Raw genomic sequence first — 18,695 nt, forward strand, 5'->3', positions numbered from 1 at the left:
CCTGGATGCACCTGCTGGGTGGATAAAAGAGCAGCCGATGATTCATTACCTCTGTATTGATTTGGGAACGAGGTTTTCAGTCCCATCCAGGGTGAGACACAGGGGCAAACAGTGCACAGTCACACCACGGAGGGGAGAGAAAGAAAAAGAAAAATGACTCATTGCTTTTCAACTGAATGGAGGGTGTGGCTCTTTCGGCTTGGCTGTTTCCTTACTAGGTAATGCACCAGCACTCCTCTGCTCCTCGCGGTTTCCAAGTCCTTTCATTGAAGTTTATTCGTGGCTTTAGGACGCAGGCAGCATCTGTTTCAACTTCTGAGGCAAGGTCAGCCTTGGAGCCACAGTGACTCTGCCTAACATCGTTAAAAAAAAATGCATACGGACCAGCTGCCAAGATGGCCATGCAGAAAGAAAGGCCCATTATGCGGCCAGAAGTTCTCCTGCGGGAGAGAACCCTGCGGATCCCCCCTCCTGGTGTGCTCCCTACTCACCGTTCTCTGTGCACAGCATGGCTGAGGTTGCAAACCTTGTAGCTGAGAGGCGTGGGCACCTTTTGATTGACAGCCCTTACTTAGAGTGGGAGAGGAAAGAAGGTGGTCTTCTGTGAAGCCACTGTGGCCGCTGTGGCTCGCGTTAGATCTGCCTAATTTAGACAGACGGTGAGCCCCGCCTCAGCCTGGTTTTGTACTGATCATCAGACGCAGTTAGCCAGGGACGTGGTGCCGCTCCGCATGGCCAGGTACAGTCCTCCTTGCTACACCTCCTGTCTCCGTGGCCAGGGTAACAGAAGTTGTTGTGTATTTAAAGTGGCAGTCCAGGGCCAGTGTTGTGCAGTGGATTAAGCTCCTGCCTGTGATGTATGCATCCCATACAAGTGCCGCTCCCAGTCCTGGCTGCTTCTCTTCTGATCCAGCTCCCTGCTAATGCGCCTGGGAAAGCAGTGGAAGATGAGATGGCTCCAGTGCTTGGGTCCCTGCCACCCATGTGGGAGACCCCGATGAAGCTCCAGACTCCTGGCTTTGGCCTTGGCCCAGCCCTGGCTGCTGTGGCCATTTGGGGAGCAAAGCAGTGGATGGAAGACCTCTCTCTCTCTTTCCCTGTATCTCTACCTTTCAAATAAATAAAATAAATCTTTAAAAAAAATAAAATGACAGGTCAGTGGCTGTCGTGATGCGTCAGTCCTTGGGGTCCCGGCTGTGGGTTCCTCTGGTTCGGGGGGGGGGGGTAGCTGCATGCAGGCCAATCCGCTGCGCTGCACATCACCGAGCAGAAGTTCCTTCTGCTTGTCGTTCTTTGCCTCCGAGGAACTTGCCATCTGAAGTCAAGGGTGCCCTCCTTAACATTCTATTATTGCCTTCAACTGCACCTCCGCGTCCAGGGCTTGATCCTGCGCCTTTCATTGTGAAAATAGCCCGAGGCCGAGTTGGAAAAAAAAAAAAAGAAGCCTGCAAACCAGTTTTTAAGCGGTTTTTCACTTACCCAAAATGTCAAGTTACTGCACCCTTTAAATCTCAACAGATCTATTTGTAGGAATTACACCAACATCAGCAAGTTCCCGCCCCCACCCTCCCCCCACCCCCGCCCCGTCCCCGGGCGCCACCCTCCCAAGTCCAGGTGACTGTGGGAGGCCCTGTAATTGGGGGTAATCAGATCCTGGAGAGATTTTCCAATGGCGCTGGGATTCCTTTGACAGAAACTTTGGGGGAAGTGGAGTCGATCTAATGAAGTCCAGAATTTTCCAGACTCCTCTTAATATATCCATCATGTCCGGCCCCATCACTGACATGTTGACTCTCTTGTTTCTGATTTAAGCTGTCAGACCCAGTAAAACTGCCCCGACAGCTTCAGTATAGGTGGCAGACACTGACAAGATGTTCCTTATACCTAATGAAGGCTGAGCGCATGATAAACAGTGCCCGCATCCTAGCAACCCCATTTCCTCTGGTTTTCAGTTTTCTGGATCTTGACCTCCGCACTTTGAAATTCAGGAGAATTTGATACAGGCGTCTTAGGGATATTGAAAGTGTCACGCTCTGACATCAATATCCAAACAGAAAGCAGAGCAAACAGATGGGAGGCGGGAGGCGGGGACTTCATGGTCAGAGGGTCCCGAGTGGGCTGCCCGCCCTGAGAAACATGGGCAGTCGGTTCAGGGGGCTGGGGTGTGTCTCTGCTCCTCTCCCTGCCTCTGGCTGGGGCTGAATCCAAGAGAAGGTGGCAGAAAAGAACTCGCCTGCGGGAGCTGGGAAGGGGAGGAAGCCAAGTTTGCGCTTAGTGCAGTGACTTCCTGGGGAACAGGCTAAGCTCAGCGGCGAGGAGGCCCTGCACCCAGCAGTCCGCACCACAGAGGCCATGAGGCAAAAGAAGCGAAGTCCTCGTGGATGGAACACGTTGTGATGACGCAGGAAAGACTCCCTGCCTTTTGGCCTGGGCTGGGAGCCTGTGGTCGCCCCTTCCGGTCTGCTCCCCTCCGCCTCTGCCTCCTGCTGCCCCAGGGTCTCTCCGGAGGACCAACCACCCCTCCCCATGCAGGGGGAGACCACGGAGCGTCCCAGGGCCCCAGGGCGCAGAGCAGCGCCGCCTTCGCCTCCACCCACCTCCTGCCGCCCCCCAGCCCGCGGTGAGCGCTCACAAATCCAGTTAAGGGTGAAATTTCGCCATTTCCTCTGTGGCACACAGAGGTTTTTATGCGATGACAACTGAATGGATTTCTTCTATGCTGAAGTCTCCGATTCTCATAGAGTTGCCAGAGGCACACACACACACAAAAGCCAGCACTTTGGCAGCAATAAACAGCTTTTTTTTTGTCTTCCAAAAGGCTTCTAGGTCTGTTTTGTTGTTTCTCCCTCATTTCTCTCTTAAAAATGTTTTTGCCTTGTGTGTGCAAGCAGGAGAGCGAGTTGTAGTTTGCTTTTACTCGGTAGCAGGTTATGGCCCATGTGGGGAAGTCACCGATTGGCAGGCCCTTGTCTGACCCAGGGTGAGCACTCTGCCTGCTCCGGGGTCTCCTGGCCCGCTTGGCAGGGCCCTGGCCTTCCCTTGTGGAGAGTGAGCTGCGAAGCATATCCGTTGTCCAATACGTAGACATCCCAGCCATGAGCCAAGCAGGACTCAATTTCCTGGCCGGAGTTTTTTGGACTCTGATCACTCCAGGTGTTGGGAGCACTCAGGAAATAAGAGATAGAACATGTGTGCCTGTTTTTAGAAGGAGCACAGAGTTCTTGTTGGTGGGGACCCAGACTGTTGGCCTGCAGAGCGAATCCTGAAAGAATAAAAAAAGAAAGAGAAAGTGTAATGATTATTGATGGATCAAAATGGAAAGCTCCAGGGACCATGCGATTTGAAAGGAGAGGGTCTCTTGACACCTGGTAAACCCGGCCACCTCTCCCTGCTGGGGTATCGATGGATTACTTCTGAAGGCGGAAATGAGACAGGAGCGAGAGGGTTTAATGACATTGGTATGTTTTGCTGACTTCATCCTGAAAAGAGATTACTTTTTAAAAAACAAGTTTATAATAAGATGAGCAAGTAGGTGACTTATCACGGCTGGTGTTGTGGCACGGTGGGTTAAGTCACCGCCTGTGACACCGGCATCTCATGTTGGAGTGCCAGTTCCAGGCCTGGCTGCTCCACTTCCCATCCAGCTCCCTGCTAACGCACCTGGGAAAGCAGCAGAGGACGGCCCAAGAGCTTGGGCCCCTGCACCAGCCTGGGAGATCAGGATGGAGTTCCTGGCTCCTGCCTTCAGCCTGGCCCACTCCTGGCTGTTGTGCCTATCTGGGGAGTGAACTTCTCTCTCTCTCTCTCTTTCTCTCCCTCTCTCTCTGTTTCTCTGCCTTTCAAATATATATATATATATATATATACATATATACATATATATATACATATATATATATTTTAAAAGACACTTAGGGTCTTCATAAAGTTCATGGAAATGCATATTATGAGAAAACTATGTTATGATTTCAATTTTTTTGCACCAAAATAAACAATTTTAATTCCATTTTCCATGAGTATCTTGGTAGTTAGTAAGTTGACATGAGCATGGCATTCCCTTGGCAATAGCTAGGGCTCCTGAGGACTTCGACCTCCACCTGGTGGACAGCCCCGTGTGCCACCTCTTGCCCTCCTCCCCTCAAGCCAGGACACAGGTACATTAAGTGCAGCTTCCTGTGTGGCTGTCTGCACAGGGTGGCCTCTTGGCAGAATTCCCTAGTCCGCCTGGGAAGGCTGAACAAGTTTGGGTAACCAAGGGACCTTTGGCGTTACCTTGTCCAGCGGCCTACCTCTGCCACAGAAGGGATTAGGAGACCAGGAGGTGTCCAGGGCTACAGCTGAGTTGCTGAAGGCTCACAGCTGCTCAGTGGCAATGGAATTCCATGCTCAGAACTGAATCTGCATCCCCATGGTTCCTGCAGCAGCTCTCTCCTCACCAACCTTTCTCGAAGTATGCTCTGCAGAACAACACTGGTTCTACAGCATGTTAGGACGTTTTATGCAAAGTGAGGGTGGGAACGAGAGGCTTAGTGTGTGTGTGTGTGTGTGCGCTTGACAGGCAGTGTGGACAGTGAGAGAGAGAGACAGAGAGAAAGGTCTTCCTTTTGCCGTTGGTTCACCCTCCAATGGCTGCCACGGCCAGTGCACTGCGGCCGGCGCATCGCCCTGATCCGAAGGCAGGAGCCAGGTGCTTCTCCTGGTCTCCAATGCAGGTGCAGGGCCCAACACTTGGGCCATCCTCCACTGCACTCCTGGGCCACAGCAGAGAGCTGGTCTGGAAGAGGGGCAACCGGGACAGAATCCAGCGCCCCGACCGGGACTAGAACCCGGTGTGCCGGTGCCGCAGGCGGAGGATTAGCCTAGTGAGCCGCAGTGCTGGCCATGTGTGTGTGTTTTGTTCCTTGACTTGTTACTGAGTTTGGAGCGTGTGAGTGAGTGTGTGAGTGAGTGTGCGTGTGTGTGTGTTTGCCTGTGGAAAGAGAGATTTGTTCACCCCAGCCCTGAGGACACAGATCCAAAGCTCTCAAATCAGTTTTTAAAATTATTCTAAACAGACAATATCTCCCCAAAAGTATCCCAATAAAATACAAAAATGCTTCATAACTGATAGCCCAGAACACCCCAAAATTCAGTGAAAACGGGAGACACAGAAGACAGGAAATCCCCCCGGAGTGTTTACTTTCAGAGAAAACAAAGACACTGTGTTCTGGCCCAAAGTGCACCCAGAGTGTCACCTTTTCAAGGATCCCAGTGTTAATCCCTGCTCCACAATGCAGCCTGCTCCGGGCACCGGGCTGGAATTCTCCACCTGACCGAGACACAGAAAATAGGATCTCAGCCCGAGTCCCAGACGCACGCTTGCTTCTGAAGGTAGGACTGAAGACGTGCTTACAGAAAACCCAGGAACTCGGGCAGACTCCCACTAGGGCTTGGCGTCTCCCTCCAGTGTGAAGATTCCCAGCACCTGTCCTCACCGCGGATGTGTCCGGGAGGTGGCGCATCCCGCAGAATCCCCACCCAGAGCCTGAGCTACCTAGTGCAGAGGCGGCCAGAGCCGAGCATGGGCGCGGCTTTTTTTTTTTTTTGGTAGACGAGTTCTTCTGAAGAGAAGCTTCTTGTGGTCCTACCACTCTGCCTAGCAGTGTGTGGGAAGTTCTGGACGAGCGCTTTCTGCCTCTGCTCTGTCTTTAAAAGGAAAGGGAGGAAAAGCGGCTGCCGCTCTTTCTGTCCCTGGTGGCCCTGTGGCTGTCGGGGGAGGCTGGGCTGGCTTTGTCCTTGGGGTGTGCCCACACCTCCGTGGGCCCCCTCCTCGCTGCCTCCTTCCAGCCGGCTGTGTGTGCGCTCCGGGGACTTGGCTGCGTTGGGGGACAGGGAGTTTGGATTCTGTTTGGGGGTGCCTACAGACCCCTGGTCAGAGTACGATACTGCACTGCCTTCCATAAAGGAATCTGATTTCCATGCCTTTGGAGAGGACTTGCTAGCAGACTCCCCCGTGGCCTCGGGGCTGTCTCTCGGCCTGTTGGCTGGATTCCGAAGGCCTCTCTGAATCCCGAGGAGGCAGAGGGGGTGTGGTCTCTGAGCTCTGGCTTCCCAGCTGCTACCAAACACCCATCATATCCCCAGGACCAATCTGAAGCCAGTGTGGTGTTGGGGAAACCCAAGATCCACACAATCGACACTTGCCATCCGTGGCCTATCAGGTCAGGGGCCGAAGCTGGGTTGCTGCATTCCCAATGCTCTCACCTTTGGGGAACACTGTCAACATCCCACAACTGGTAGTAATTTCCTAATGTGAGAGTTTTTCTGTTGCTTTCTCTCCCCTTCCAAGGCCCACCTGCTCTGGTTAATGGGTCTTTTGTTCTGCGGCCTTGCTAATCAGGGTGCATCATATGGGAGCTATCAAGAGAACAGAGTGGGCTGGTGCCGCAGCTCACTCGGTTAATCCTCCGCCTGTGGCGCCGGCACACCGGGTTCTAGCCCCAGTTGGGGCACCAGTTCTGTCCCAGTTGCTCCTCTTCCAGTCCAGCTCTCTGCTGTGGCCCGGGAAGGCAGTGGAGGATGGCCCAAGTGCTTGGGCCCTGCACCCACATGGGAGACCAGGAGGAAGCACTTGGCTCCTGGCTTCGGATCAGCACAGCGCCGGCCGTAGCGGCCATTTGGGGAGTGAACCAACAGAAGGAAGACCTTTCTGTCTCTCTCTCACTGTCCAACTCTGCCTGTCAAAAAAAAAAAAAAAAAAAAAGAGAGAGAGAGAGAGAACAGAGTGGCTTCCCATGGGGGAGCAGGTAACCCCAGAGCAAGCCTCCATGGCTCTGTGACAAATGACATTCAGAAGAGGATGGATGGACTCTAGGGATGATTGACAGCAGGGAGGGAAGCCTGTTGACCTGTATTCCGGGGCCCCGGATGTTGTATTAATTATGACTTCTTCATCTGCTATGAAGTGACCTGTCTCTTCCTGTATTGTTGTTGCCTAGGAAATGGATCCATGATTCAAAATCACAAGTTTTATGATTATTCAGGAGCAAAGGACACTCTGAGCCCGGTGTGTTGTGTGCTGCCCTCAACAGTGCTCCTTATGTGGCAGCAACAACAAAAGCACCTTGTTTGTTTGTCTGTGTACTGTTACTGTCTGACACTCATCGTGAGAGAAGCCCCTGCACCGTGCCAGGGCGCCAGTTCCAGTCCTGGTTCCTCCGCTTCTGATCCAGCTTCCTGCTAATGCACCTGCGAGGCAGCGGATGATGGCTCCAGGACGTGAGTTCTTGCCACCCATGTGGGAGACCTCAATGAAGCTGCTGGCTCCTGGCTTTGGCCTGGGCCCAGACCAAGCTGTTGGGACCATGCGGCGGGCGAACCAGTGGACACGGGATCTCTGTCTGTCTCTGTCTCTCTTTCTCTCTCTTTCTCTATCAGGCTGCCTCTCAATAGATTAGGGGAAAAATGGAAGACAGAGATTTTCACACGAGAGGAAGCTTTCTTACGTGGCCTCTGGCTCAGTGGAGTCTGCTTGGTCTCTCCATGATGCTGTCCGTGGGAAGCGAGGAGCTGAGGAATGTCGGGAAGGCTGTCATCACGTGTCGTCTGTTATCCATCCGCACGGCCCCTGGGGCCCTCTTTTCAGACTTGTCTGCTTGCCCAGGAAGGGCCAGGCCCGGTCTCACAGAAATGACAGAGCGATGCGTGCTGGTTCAAACCAGTGCCTTCCACGGGCCGTCCCTGTCCGGCTTCGGGAGGAGCAGCGCCATCTTCTTCCTGCCTGCCCGACAGTGAAGGCCTCTAATTAGAATCAGAGCCGCACAGAGCCATGGAACTGCAGGGAAATGCGAATGTGACAGCCCGGCGAGTGCAGCTCACAGACAGCAGGCTGAGAGAGGAGAAGGACTCGGCGGGAGCCACGCGGCGACAGCCCTTGCCTGCTCCTGCCCCCGGGGCTGCCCACCCCTCGCCAGGCTGCCTGCAACACTCAGAGCCTGGTGACAGCCCAGGGGGAGCCGTGCTAGAGGTTGATTTCTGCCCACCCCTGCTGACTCTTACGTTCAGGATGGTGAACAGCCATGTGAAGCCCCTGGCGGCTGGGTCCCTTGATTACCACAGAGGACGGGCCGTAAATCAAGATCGGAGCCGGGCACAGGCTCCGTGTGCATCTAAGCCAGGCGCGCCTGAGGAGGGACCCAACTCCCTCTTGCAACTATATCATACCTTTTACAAAAAGTCACTTTGAGGTCACTGTTTTTTGTCCAGTATTTCAATACATTAAATGCAATTACTTCATTGTTGATTTACCTGTCATTACAGGCATGTGTTTGAACATGATTTATTGAGTGAGTTTTGTGCCAGTTGAGTTGCAATAGATTGCACAATATTCAAAGGGGCTCATTTGCTTGGCATTACATTAGAGGCATGATGATTGCAACACAAAGCAATGTAAATGAATTCTGAGAGCCTCCATCATTCATGTTGTCATGTACTGAATCCTATTATTATTTATTACCATAATTGTACTGTGTTTCCTGGGGCGATAAATTAGGACTGATAGGCCCTGCTGACAGTCACGGGCTGGACTCGCTCTATATAATTTAATAGGGATACTGTAGGCTCTGTGTGTTTGGGAGAGATTTTGGTAATGGTGCAAGAATAAAAAAAAAAGGAAGAAGAAAGAAAGTTTTTTAAAACAAAATGTACAAAAACCTTCCAAGGGTTCTCCACCCCCTCTCTTGGCTGCACTTAAGGTCTTGATAAAAGCTGAGCTCTAAGGAAGAGAAGTCCTGTCTTTCAACACGAGAGCTGAAACTCCTTGCCTCATGCTCCAGTCCTCTGCGGAGCGAACGCACACAGGCACGGTTCACTCCCCACAGTCGGGCGTTACTGGAATCAGCTGAGAATCCAATAGGCAGCCCGATGGCAGCCCAGATTGGGTCTCTACCCTACTGAGTTCAGCGGACCCATGGGCCTTGCAACTGACTGCACCGGGCTGTGTCTCTGAACTGGAAGGGTACCTTTTCCTAGAATAACAGAGAAGCAGCGGCACACCGGCACGGGTTGCAGATACAAACCTGCTTCACAAGATGGGAGCGAGCCATGCCAGCACGGGCGTCACACATCATGAACATCACACAGTGTGAGTGCTAGTGCAGAACATGGAGAGAACCCAACTCAGCCATGCCATTTTACAGATGCAAACACTGAGACCGAGACACAGCCAATAAGCAAGAACAGTCGTTAGCAAAACCGCGCGAATCCCTGATGACGTAAGGCCATCAGGGTGTAACCACCTGGCTCTTTGGCTTGAGTGGCATCCAAGGAGCACAGAACTGGACCACAGCAGTGGTCAGGGGATTCTCCATTTCCCCGCTGGATCACTCCTTTGTCTAACTAGAAAGGAGTGTGACTGTTAATGGGGCTAGAGGGTGGGCTGTAAGCCCAGTGGTCTCAGCCAAAAGACTCTTAGAATCCCCATCATCAAAAATCCGGTGGGATCAATTTTATTTCAGAAAATAATCAATCTGTCTTTGACCCCCAGGTCAGAGGTCAGCGATTCCTTCATCCCGCGAGAAGAAACTTCTCGGCAGTTGGCACACGTTCCTTTCTTCCTCCAGCCTTATGCATCGTGACCACAAAAATACCCCGTGAGAGCGCTTAGTGCCTGTGGAAATCGGAAGCTGGCTGCTCAGAACCAGGGACAGAAGCTGAATTCTGTTTAGGGGATTGGGAGCTAGGATGGAGTTGAAACCGGGGGTTAGGCTTGCATGCATAATCTCCTCAGTGGAGACGCCACCTAAGTCATTTTATTTTCTGTTACTCAGGAGCTGAAAGGGAAGATGCCGTCCCGCTTGTCTGGATTCAGCTGTGTTCATACGTGGTGGCACTACATGGGTTTATGCAGACTGGTTCAGGCAGCGCCATAGGATCAATGCCTTGCCACCTCGTCCATCTGACTGGGCTGTCAAACAAGCGAGCTAATCAGACCTCTTCCTAAAAAATCACATCAGATCATTCGGGTGCCATTTGTCTGACCCCTGGGCAACGGGCGCCAGAATCCGGCATCAACCCCAGATGCACTGGGCCGGAAGCCGTCGCTACAGCAAAGGCCCCGAGAAATGCCTCAGCGTTTGTCCAGACGCTCCTGCGTGCCGCCCACTGCCCTGCACAGCCCACTGGGTTGGAAATGGCCGTGGGCTCCCCGCATGTGGGTGTCTGAAGGTGGTGGACTGTGGAGAAAGCGATCTTCATGGGTCTCCAGAACTGGTGCGTTTGACCTGTGATGTCCAGATCCCCTGGACACCGCATCCAACGGAACTTCCTGGGGTTGCGAAAAGGGCCTACATCTACACTCCCCCATGGTTGCTATGGCTGTTGGGTACTTGAATGTGATTAGTACCAGAAGGGGGCTGGATTTTGTAATTTCCATTCCAGCGAATGCGGGTAGCCGTGGATGGCCACGTGGCTGGGGGCTCCTGTACAGGACAGCGTGGCTCCAGGACTGATCTGGTGGGTCCCCACTCTGGCCGCACATTTGGATCCCCTGGGGAACTTTCATAGGCGCTCTTGGTCTGGCCCCACAGCCCACTAAGTAAATCCAGGTCTCTGAGGCGGAACCCTGGCGTCAGAAGTTGCAAACATTCACTGCGGGATTATAATTTGCAGCCAGGATTATGAGAACCGTGGCTCCAAGGCACTCGGGACCTCTGTGTGGTTGGTGCTTGTGGAAACCCTGTGTCCTGCTGGCCAGGTAGAAGGGCAGATGGGAACTAGTTTGCTCTGGAACTGTAGCTGCTTGGGTTTTCTCTGTTGAGAACTCTGGTAACTTTGCTCCTGGGCTGAATTTGAGATGCCTCCCATTTGGGGGGGCTAATAGCCCTCCCCAGCCAGCCCTCTGTTGTGGGCAGTGAGGGAATTGGCCAGAATAGCTAGCTGGCAGAGCTATCACACTGCAAGGACACAGCAGGCAGGTAGGCCAGGTGGGGGTTGTTAAGTGCTACAGTATGACTGCTCTCCTAAGGGTACACCTGTAATGGCTGTCCCTTCCTAATTAGGGGGACTGTTACCATATGCTTGCAGGGGAGCAGCGGGCAGGGCTGCCACAGGCTGTCCAATGCGACATGAACTACAGTGCAAGAAGCGTACTTGTAACTGCAGCCTTTTCTGTGAACGGTGAGTTCTCTGTGGTCCAAGAGGATTGGATTTCCCAGATAAGTGATTGTACCTCTGGGCAGAGCGGGACAGCTTCTGTCCTCCTTTATCTTAAGGGACTCCCCCCAAACCCCTGGGGTCATCTTCCACAGATTTTTTTTTCTATCCTCCATAAATAGTTCCCTTGGCTAATGGGGTCGGGGTGGGCACCTCGGTGGGAAGGGGGTGGCTTGGATGGGGATGAGAAGAAGCCATGTGGCTCCGGAGTCCCACAGGGTAATGAGAGCTTTACGCTCCAACTTCTGAAGAGCCTCCCCTCTGCTCTTTCTACTTTCCCAGAGGGAGGTCAGTTGCATCCTGGTGACAGGCGGGCTTTTAGTGGAAGGACACAAGGATGCCCTGTACCGCAACTCCTTGTAGAGAAACGGTGCCATCGATAACTCGACACTCAATTATGCCAGCCAGGAAATGCCTTTTGGGGACCGGAGGAGCCAGAAGAGGGTTTTAATGAAAAACACACTTTATTTCTCAAGTAGCTGGCCTTATGTTTATTCCAGAGAAAATCCTCAGGCTGCAGAGGAGAGAAGGTCGTACAATGACAATGAAGGAACGAGGACCACGCAAAGGCTTCCTGTTGCTACTCAAGTCTTTGCTGGCAGTGCCAGGTGGACCCTACACTTGGGTCAAGTTCATGTGTGCAGAGGCAGCCGTCTCCACACTGAGAGCTGTGTGTGTGCTACAAGAGAGGTCCTCAAAATGGGAACAGAGTGCGAGTGGGTTTTCTCCCCGCCCCCTGCCTGCTGCAGCTCCATGCGGCCATCTCCACATGCCATCGTGCTGTCTGCACAATCCATGGCTCTGCAGGTGCATGGGCCCGTGACGGTCTGGGACCATGTTTGGGTCACAGAACCTCCCACACCACTATGCCAGGGGCACAAGTCTCCTTTTCCCATGTTGCCCAGATGCTTACCCCAATCCCAATCCCTCTAGTCTACTGCAAAGAAGAGGCAAGGAAGAGAGAGTTGCACTTCAAAGAAAGAAGATCTCTCTCTCTTTTTTTAAAAGATTTATTTTATTTTATTTGAAAGAATTACAGAGAGGTAGATCCAGAGAGAGAGAGAGAGGAGTCTTCCATCCTCTGGTTCACTCCTCAAATGAATTCAGTGCCAGAGCTGAGCTTATCCAAAGCCAGGAGGCAGGAGCCAGGAGCTTCTTCCAGGTCTCCCACATGGGTGCAGGGGCCCAAGAACTTGGGCCATCTTCTACTGCTTTCCCAGGCCATAGTAGAGAGCTGGCTTGGAGGTGGAGCAGCCGGGACTCGAACCGGTGCCCATTTGGGATGCTGGTGCTTCAGGCCAGGGCGTTAACCCACTTGCCACAGCATCAGCCCCCAGGAGATCTCACTCAAAGCCCAGGAAGGCTCAGCACCCTTGACCCTGGGCTTTTGGCCAGTGAGCTCTTCTTGAATGGTAACTGGAGGCAGCTTCCTTTGTTTTTCCTTTGTTTTTCCTTCCAGAACCACATGGCAGCACTGGAGAGCAAGACAACTTCCACCGGGCAGAATGGACAACTCTTCAGTCGCCCTCGTCACACTGACCACACCCGTGGCACTGTTGTCCAGCAGAGCTCATGGAACTGCTTCTGGCACCCAGTGAGATTCCTGCTCTGTGAGCCTGTGCCTACCGCGTGCCTGAGCTTACCAGGTAAATGCTTGTCCCCCGCATGTGGTATCTCATTCAATTCTACAACTACTACGATCAACTCCATTTCAGGATCTTCATCTCACGGGATGATGAAGTGGCTTATCCAAGTATTACAACCGGTAAGTTCACTCAGTCTTTGGGGCTGGGGAGTGGGTGCTCAACCACCGCATGTAAGGAGAGGAAGGGGCTGGGGCTCCGCCTAGTGGTCATTACGTGAAAACCATCCGTTCTGACCTTCATCCATTGTGCCTCATTGCTGTTTGCCTGTTGGTGCTTGTAAGTCCCTCCCTCAACCTCTTAGTCCCAAGCAAGCTTAGATCATGAAAGTCAAGTCCTCAACCCTAAGCTTCACCCTCCCTCAACCCTAGCCCTATTTTCACCCTTATCAAAGAGTCATAACCTCTTTTCCTACATTTGCACAATACACCCTGTGCACCTTATCTTTTGGGACCCTTTATAATTAAAACAAACTCGCTCATCTCCTCCAAGAATTCTTTACGCATCCTCTGGCTCTTCTTTGAAGACACCCCCTCTCTTGGACGTTTCTCCAGTGTATCCATTCCTCTTACTCCCTTACTCCATTCCCTTACCCGACAGAAGGGAGGATCGGCAAGTCTGCTTCTCCAACCGTTGTCTTGTGGCCATTAGTCAAGAACCTTGCTGGTGTTGAAGTTCCTCTGCTTGTACCTTTCTCCAGCTTTCCTAAGAGACCCTGGCTTTGGGCTCACAGCTTTCCTCTCCTGCTAAAGTCCTCGGGATTCCAACGTCAAGGTGGCCTCACTGCCAACTCCACTGGGGTCAGGCACACACCAAGCTCTAGATCCTGGAGGAGCCCTGTCTTGCGTCTGCAGTGCTACTGGTCTGGATGACAGCAGTGGGCATCTTGGGCATCCCAGCATCTAGTCCTCTAGAGCTCCTGGGACCGTGTTGAAATCTACACCTGTCACTCATCAGCGGCGTGCCTCTGAGCCGGCGCTTTACCCATCCAGTTTCTTAATTTTCTCATCTGTAAATTGGTATCATAATAACAGCCTGCTCCCTGGGGTGTTGAAAGGGTTTCATAAGATGATACACAGAAATCGCTTGGCAAACTACCTGGCCCTTTAATACCATAATTGATGTTGGCTGGATCTGTGTTTACTATTGGTGAGAATTCCTCCACCAACTGGGTCTCGAACTCTTAAGTATCCTGAGACCATAGCCTCCTCCCCTTTACTTTTCTTATTCCCTCACTTTATTCCAGCAACTCTTAATTCTGCCAAACATCATCCATTTGTAGTGGCTTCTATTACATTACTTCTCACAGCTTACCCCTCCTCTCTGTCTTGCTCTCTCTGTCTGTCTGTCTGTCTGTCTCTTGCCTTTCTATCACTCACCTGGGAAGACAACGCCTCCTCCTCCAGACCTCTCCGATTTTGCCTCTGAGCTAAGCACCTCTGGGTTTCCTTTGTTGCTTTATTCACCGTCTCGTCCTTCATTCTTCTCACAGAAGGACCTGCCCGTTTCCCCAGTCCTAGCAATCTTCTGTCTATGCTAGGAGCCTATCTATTCTACTTCCTCTGGGACAGATTCCACAGCCTTCCCAGGCTCCATATTCAGACTTTACACCTACCCTGAAAAGAGTTCCTTGTTGAGGTGCCGGCGCTATGGTGTAGCAGGTCAAGCTGCTACCTCTAGTGTTGGCATCCCATATGGGCACCAGTTTGAGTCCTGGCTGCTCCACTTCTGTCCTGGTCTCTTCTATGGCCTGGGAAAGCAGTAGAAGATGGCCCAAGTCCTTGGGCCCCTGCACCCACATGGGAGATCCAGAAGAAGCTCCTGGCTCCTGGCTTCAGATCAGTGCAGCTCTGGCCGTTGCAGCCAATTGGGGAGTGAACCAGCAGATGGAAGACCTCTCTCTCTCTACCTCTGCCTCTCTGTAACTTTGTCTTTCAAATAAATAAATAAATCTTTTTTTTTTTAAAGAACGCAACATATGAAGTAAGAAAAGAAGAAAACTTAAGGAAAAAAAAAAGAAAAAAAGAGTTCCTGGTTGCTTGTGTCCTGTAGCTTTCAGGGATCTAGTCTCGATTTTTTTTTTTTCCTGACAGGCAGAGTTAGACAGTGAGAGAGAGAGACAGAGCGAAAGGTCTTCCTTCTGTTGGTTCACCACCCCCTAAATGGCCACTATGGCTGGAACTATGCAGATCCAAGGCCAGGAGCCAGGTGCTTCTCCTGGTCTCCTGTGCGGGTGCAGGGCCCAAGCACTTGGGCCATCCTCCACTGCACTCCCGGGCCACAGCAGAGAGCTGGACTGGAAGAGGAGCAAGCGGGACAGAATCTGGTGCCCCAACCGGGACTAGAACCAGGGGTGCCCTCCCCGCAGGCAGAGGATTAGCCTAGTGAGCCGCGGCGCCGACCTCAATTCTTTCTTAGTTGACTACATCTCTTCTCCTCTGTTCTTTGGGTAAAACAAAAAACAAAAAACAAAAAAACATTTGCTGTTTCCCTTCCCCTTCCACCCCATACATACAGGCTCTGCCTGTGGACTTTTATTTTCTTCTCTATACAGTTTCTGTAGGAGGTTGAACGCATTCCCACACCTGGATCTCCCGTAGCCACACCCACAAGTCCACGTGAGAGAGTTCAGGTGCACATATCCAGTTACCCGCTCCCCTCAGACTTCATGCGCTCTGTCATCTCCTGAGTTTCATGTCCCATCCGCCAAGCCCCGCCCCCCGCTCCCCCAGCGTCCATCACTCTAAATCCTTTAGTTCTGCTAATGATATGCTCTCTTCCCTTTTCCCCAGACAGGGAACCTCGGCGGCCACGTTGAAGTTGCTCTGCACTGTGGTGCTTGCAGCCAATCGTCTATCTCCAGGATGTTGCTCATCTCCGTGTCCTCTTCTACACTTGCTGGGGTCACAAGTTGGGTCTCATTTTCTTGGGCATTTATAGTATCTGCCTAAGGCACCTCTCTTTTTTCCTAAATGGCTTCATTAAGATATTATTGGAGGCTGATGTTGTGACAGTAGGATGAAGCCACTGCTTGCAACATTGGCCCCTTCCAATCCATATCCCTGACAATGCACCTGGGAAGACAACGGATTATGGTCCAGGTACTTGAGACCCTGCCACCTACATGAGAAGCCTGAATGGAGTTCTTGGCACCTAGCTTTGGCCTGGCCAAGCTCTCCATTTGGGGAGTGAGCCAGCCAGCAGATGGAAGATCTCTCTCTCTCTGTCTCTATCTCTGTCTCTCTCTGTCATTCTGCATTTCAAATAAAAATTTAAGAAGACTTTTTAACATAAAAAATTTTTATGAGATTTCTTTATTTGAAAGTCAGAGTTACACACAGAGAGAAGGAGAGGCAGAGAGAGAGAGAGAGAGAGAGAGAGGTCTTCCATCCTCTGGTTCACTCCTCAATTGGCTGCAATGGGTAGAGCTGCCCCAGTCCAAAGCCAGGAGCCAGGGGCTTCTTCCAGGTCTCCCACACATGTGCAGGGGCCCAAGGACTTGGGCCATCTTTTATTGCTTTATCAGGCCATAGCAGAGAGCTGAATTGGAAGTGGAGCTGCTGGGACTCGAACCAGTGCCCATATGGGACACCGGCACTGCAGATGGTGGCTTTACATGCTACATAACAGTGCTGGCCCCAACATAAAAATGCTATATGCATATGAGGAATCTTCAAAAATGTTCACAGAAAACAGCCATAAGAAAGTAACCGTGCATGAGGTTTTACCCTAAAATTAGCCTCTTTTAATTCCATTTTCCATGAACTAGCTGATATAGCCTCATGTTTATGGCATAGAGCTTGAGGGTTTGATAGATTGTGGAATCACCACAATCAAGATAATTAACATATCTGTCACACCTATATAGTTAGGAGTGTGTGTGCTTACGTGCACCTGTTGTGAGAAGATTTAAGCTCCGTCCTCCTAGCAAATACGAGGTCTACGGAAGTGTGGCTGACTGTAGTCATCATGCCGAAGAGCAGATCCCCAGAACGTATTTGTCCTACAAGGGAACGTTTACTCCTCTGACTAACACCAGCTCACTTCCTCCTTGTCTCAGCCCCTGGCAGCCACCTCCCTACTCTGTGCTCCTGTGAATTTGAATTGTTAGATTCCACACCTAAGTGAGATCAGATGGTATTTCTCCTATGTCTTGTTTATTTCCCTTCGCATAATGTCCTCCAGTTCCAGCCATGTTTTTGGCAAATGGCAGGATTCCTTTCTTTTTAAATACTATTCCATCATGTACCACATTTGTTTACCCATTCACCTGTCAAAGGAGATTCAGACTGATTCTCTATCTTGGTTGTTGAGTCATGCTGCAGTTAGGCATGGTCATATAGACATTTCTTTGCCATCTTGACTTCAATTGTTTTGAATATATACCCAGAAATGAGATTGCTGGATCATATGATAGGGCTTTTTTGAAGTTTTTTAGGAAATGCCATACTGTTTTCTGTCACAGTTATGCTAATTTATGTTCCCACCAACAGTGTGTGCAAGTTCCTTTTTCTCTACAGGAAACAAAGAAAACAATACCACTTATATTAGCAACAAAAAGAATAAAGCAACTAGGGATTAACTTAATCAAAGTGGTGAAAAACTTGTACACTGAAAGTTGTAGAAATTCATGAAAGAAATTAGAAAAAAACAATTTGATGGAAAAGTATCCCATATATGTGAAGAGGAAGAATCAATACGGTTAAAATTTCCATACCCTCCAAAGTGATCTATAGATTTAATGTAATCCCTACCAAAATACCAATGACAGATATTTATAGAAATAGAAAAAAACAATTCTTAAAGTTTTATGGAATTTTAATGGGCCCCGAAAAACCAAATAATCTTGAGACAGAAGACCAAAGTTGGAGTTACCACTTTTCGAACTTCAAATTTTGTTGCAAAGATATGGTGCTCAAAAAGTATTGTCATAGCACAAAACAGACACGTAGGTCAGTGGAACAGAATAGAGAACCCTAAAATAAATCAGGTGGTCATGATCCACTGATATTTGACACAATGGGGGAATGATAGTCTCTGCAACAAATGGTGTGGGAGAAGTGGATAGCCACGTGTAACAGGAAGAGGCTAGACCACCATCTCACACCACTCACAAAGATCAATTCAAAATGGCACTGAGATACAAATGCTAGTCCTGAGACCAAAGAACAGCTGGAAGAAAACACAGGGTAAAACTTCTTAACATTGATGTGACACCAAAATCCCTGAAAACAGAAGCCACAATGGACAAATGGGATGGCCTCAAAATAAATGCTCCTGAACACAAAAGAAATAAAGAATGAAGAGGCAGCCTATGTAACTGGAGAAAATATCTGTACACCATATATAGGATAAGGGACTAATGTCCAAAATATTTAAGGAATTTCTCCAACTCAATTGCAGAATAAAAGCCATAACAAAACCCGAAAATAAAGACCCAAAACTCAAATAATCCCATTAAGAAAGAGCAAAAGATTGTTTTAAGATTTATTTTATTTATTTGAAAGAGAAAGAGAGAGAAGGGGGGGGGGGAGAGGTTGTCCATCTGCTGGTTCACTCCCCAAATGGTTGCAAAGGCCAGGGCTGGACCAGGCTGAAACCAGGAGCCAGGAGTGTCTTCTGGGTCTCCTGCATGGGTGGCAGGGGCCCAAGGAGTTGGGCCATCTTCCTCTGCTTTCCCAGGCACATTAGCAGGAAGCTGGATTGGAAGTGGAACAGCCGGGTCTTGAACCAGTGCCCATAAGGGATGCTGGTGTCACAGGGGGTGGCTTTACAAAGTATGCCACAACACTGGCTCCATGAGCAAAGGCTTTTAGTCAACATGTCTTAAAAGAAAATATACAAGTGGCCAAGAAGTATATA

This window comes from Lepus europaeus, chromosome 16 (assembly GCF_033115175.1).
Source record: "Lepus europaeus isolate LE1 chromosome 16, mLepTim1.pri, whole genome shotgun sequence".
In the NCBI taxonomy this organism is placed as follows: domain Eukaryota; kingdom Metazoa; phylum Chordata; class Mammalia; order Lagomorpha; family Leporidae; genus Lepus; species Lepus europaeus.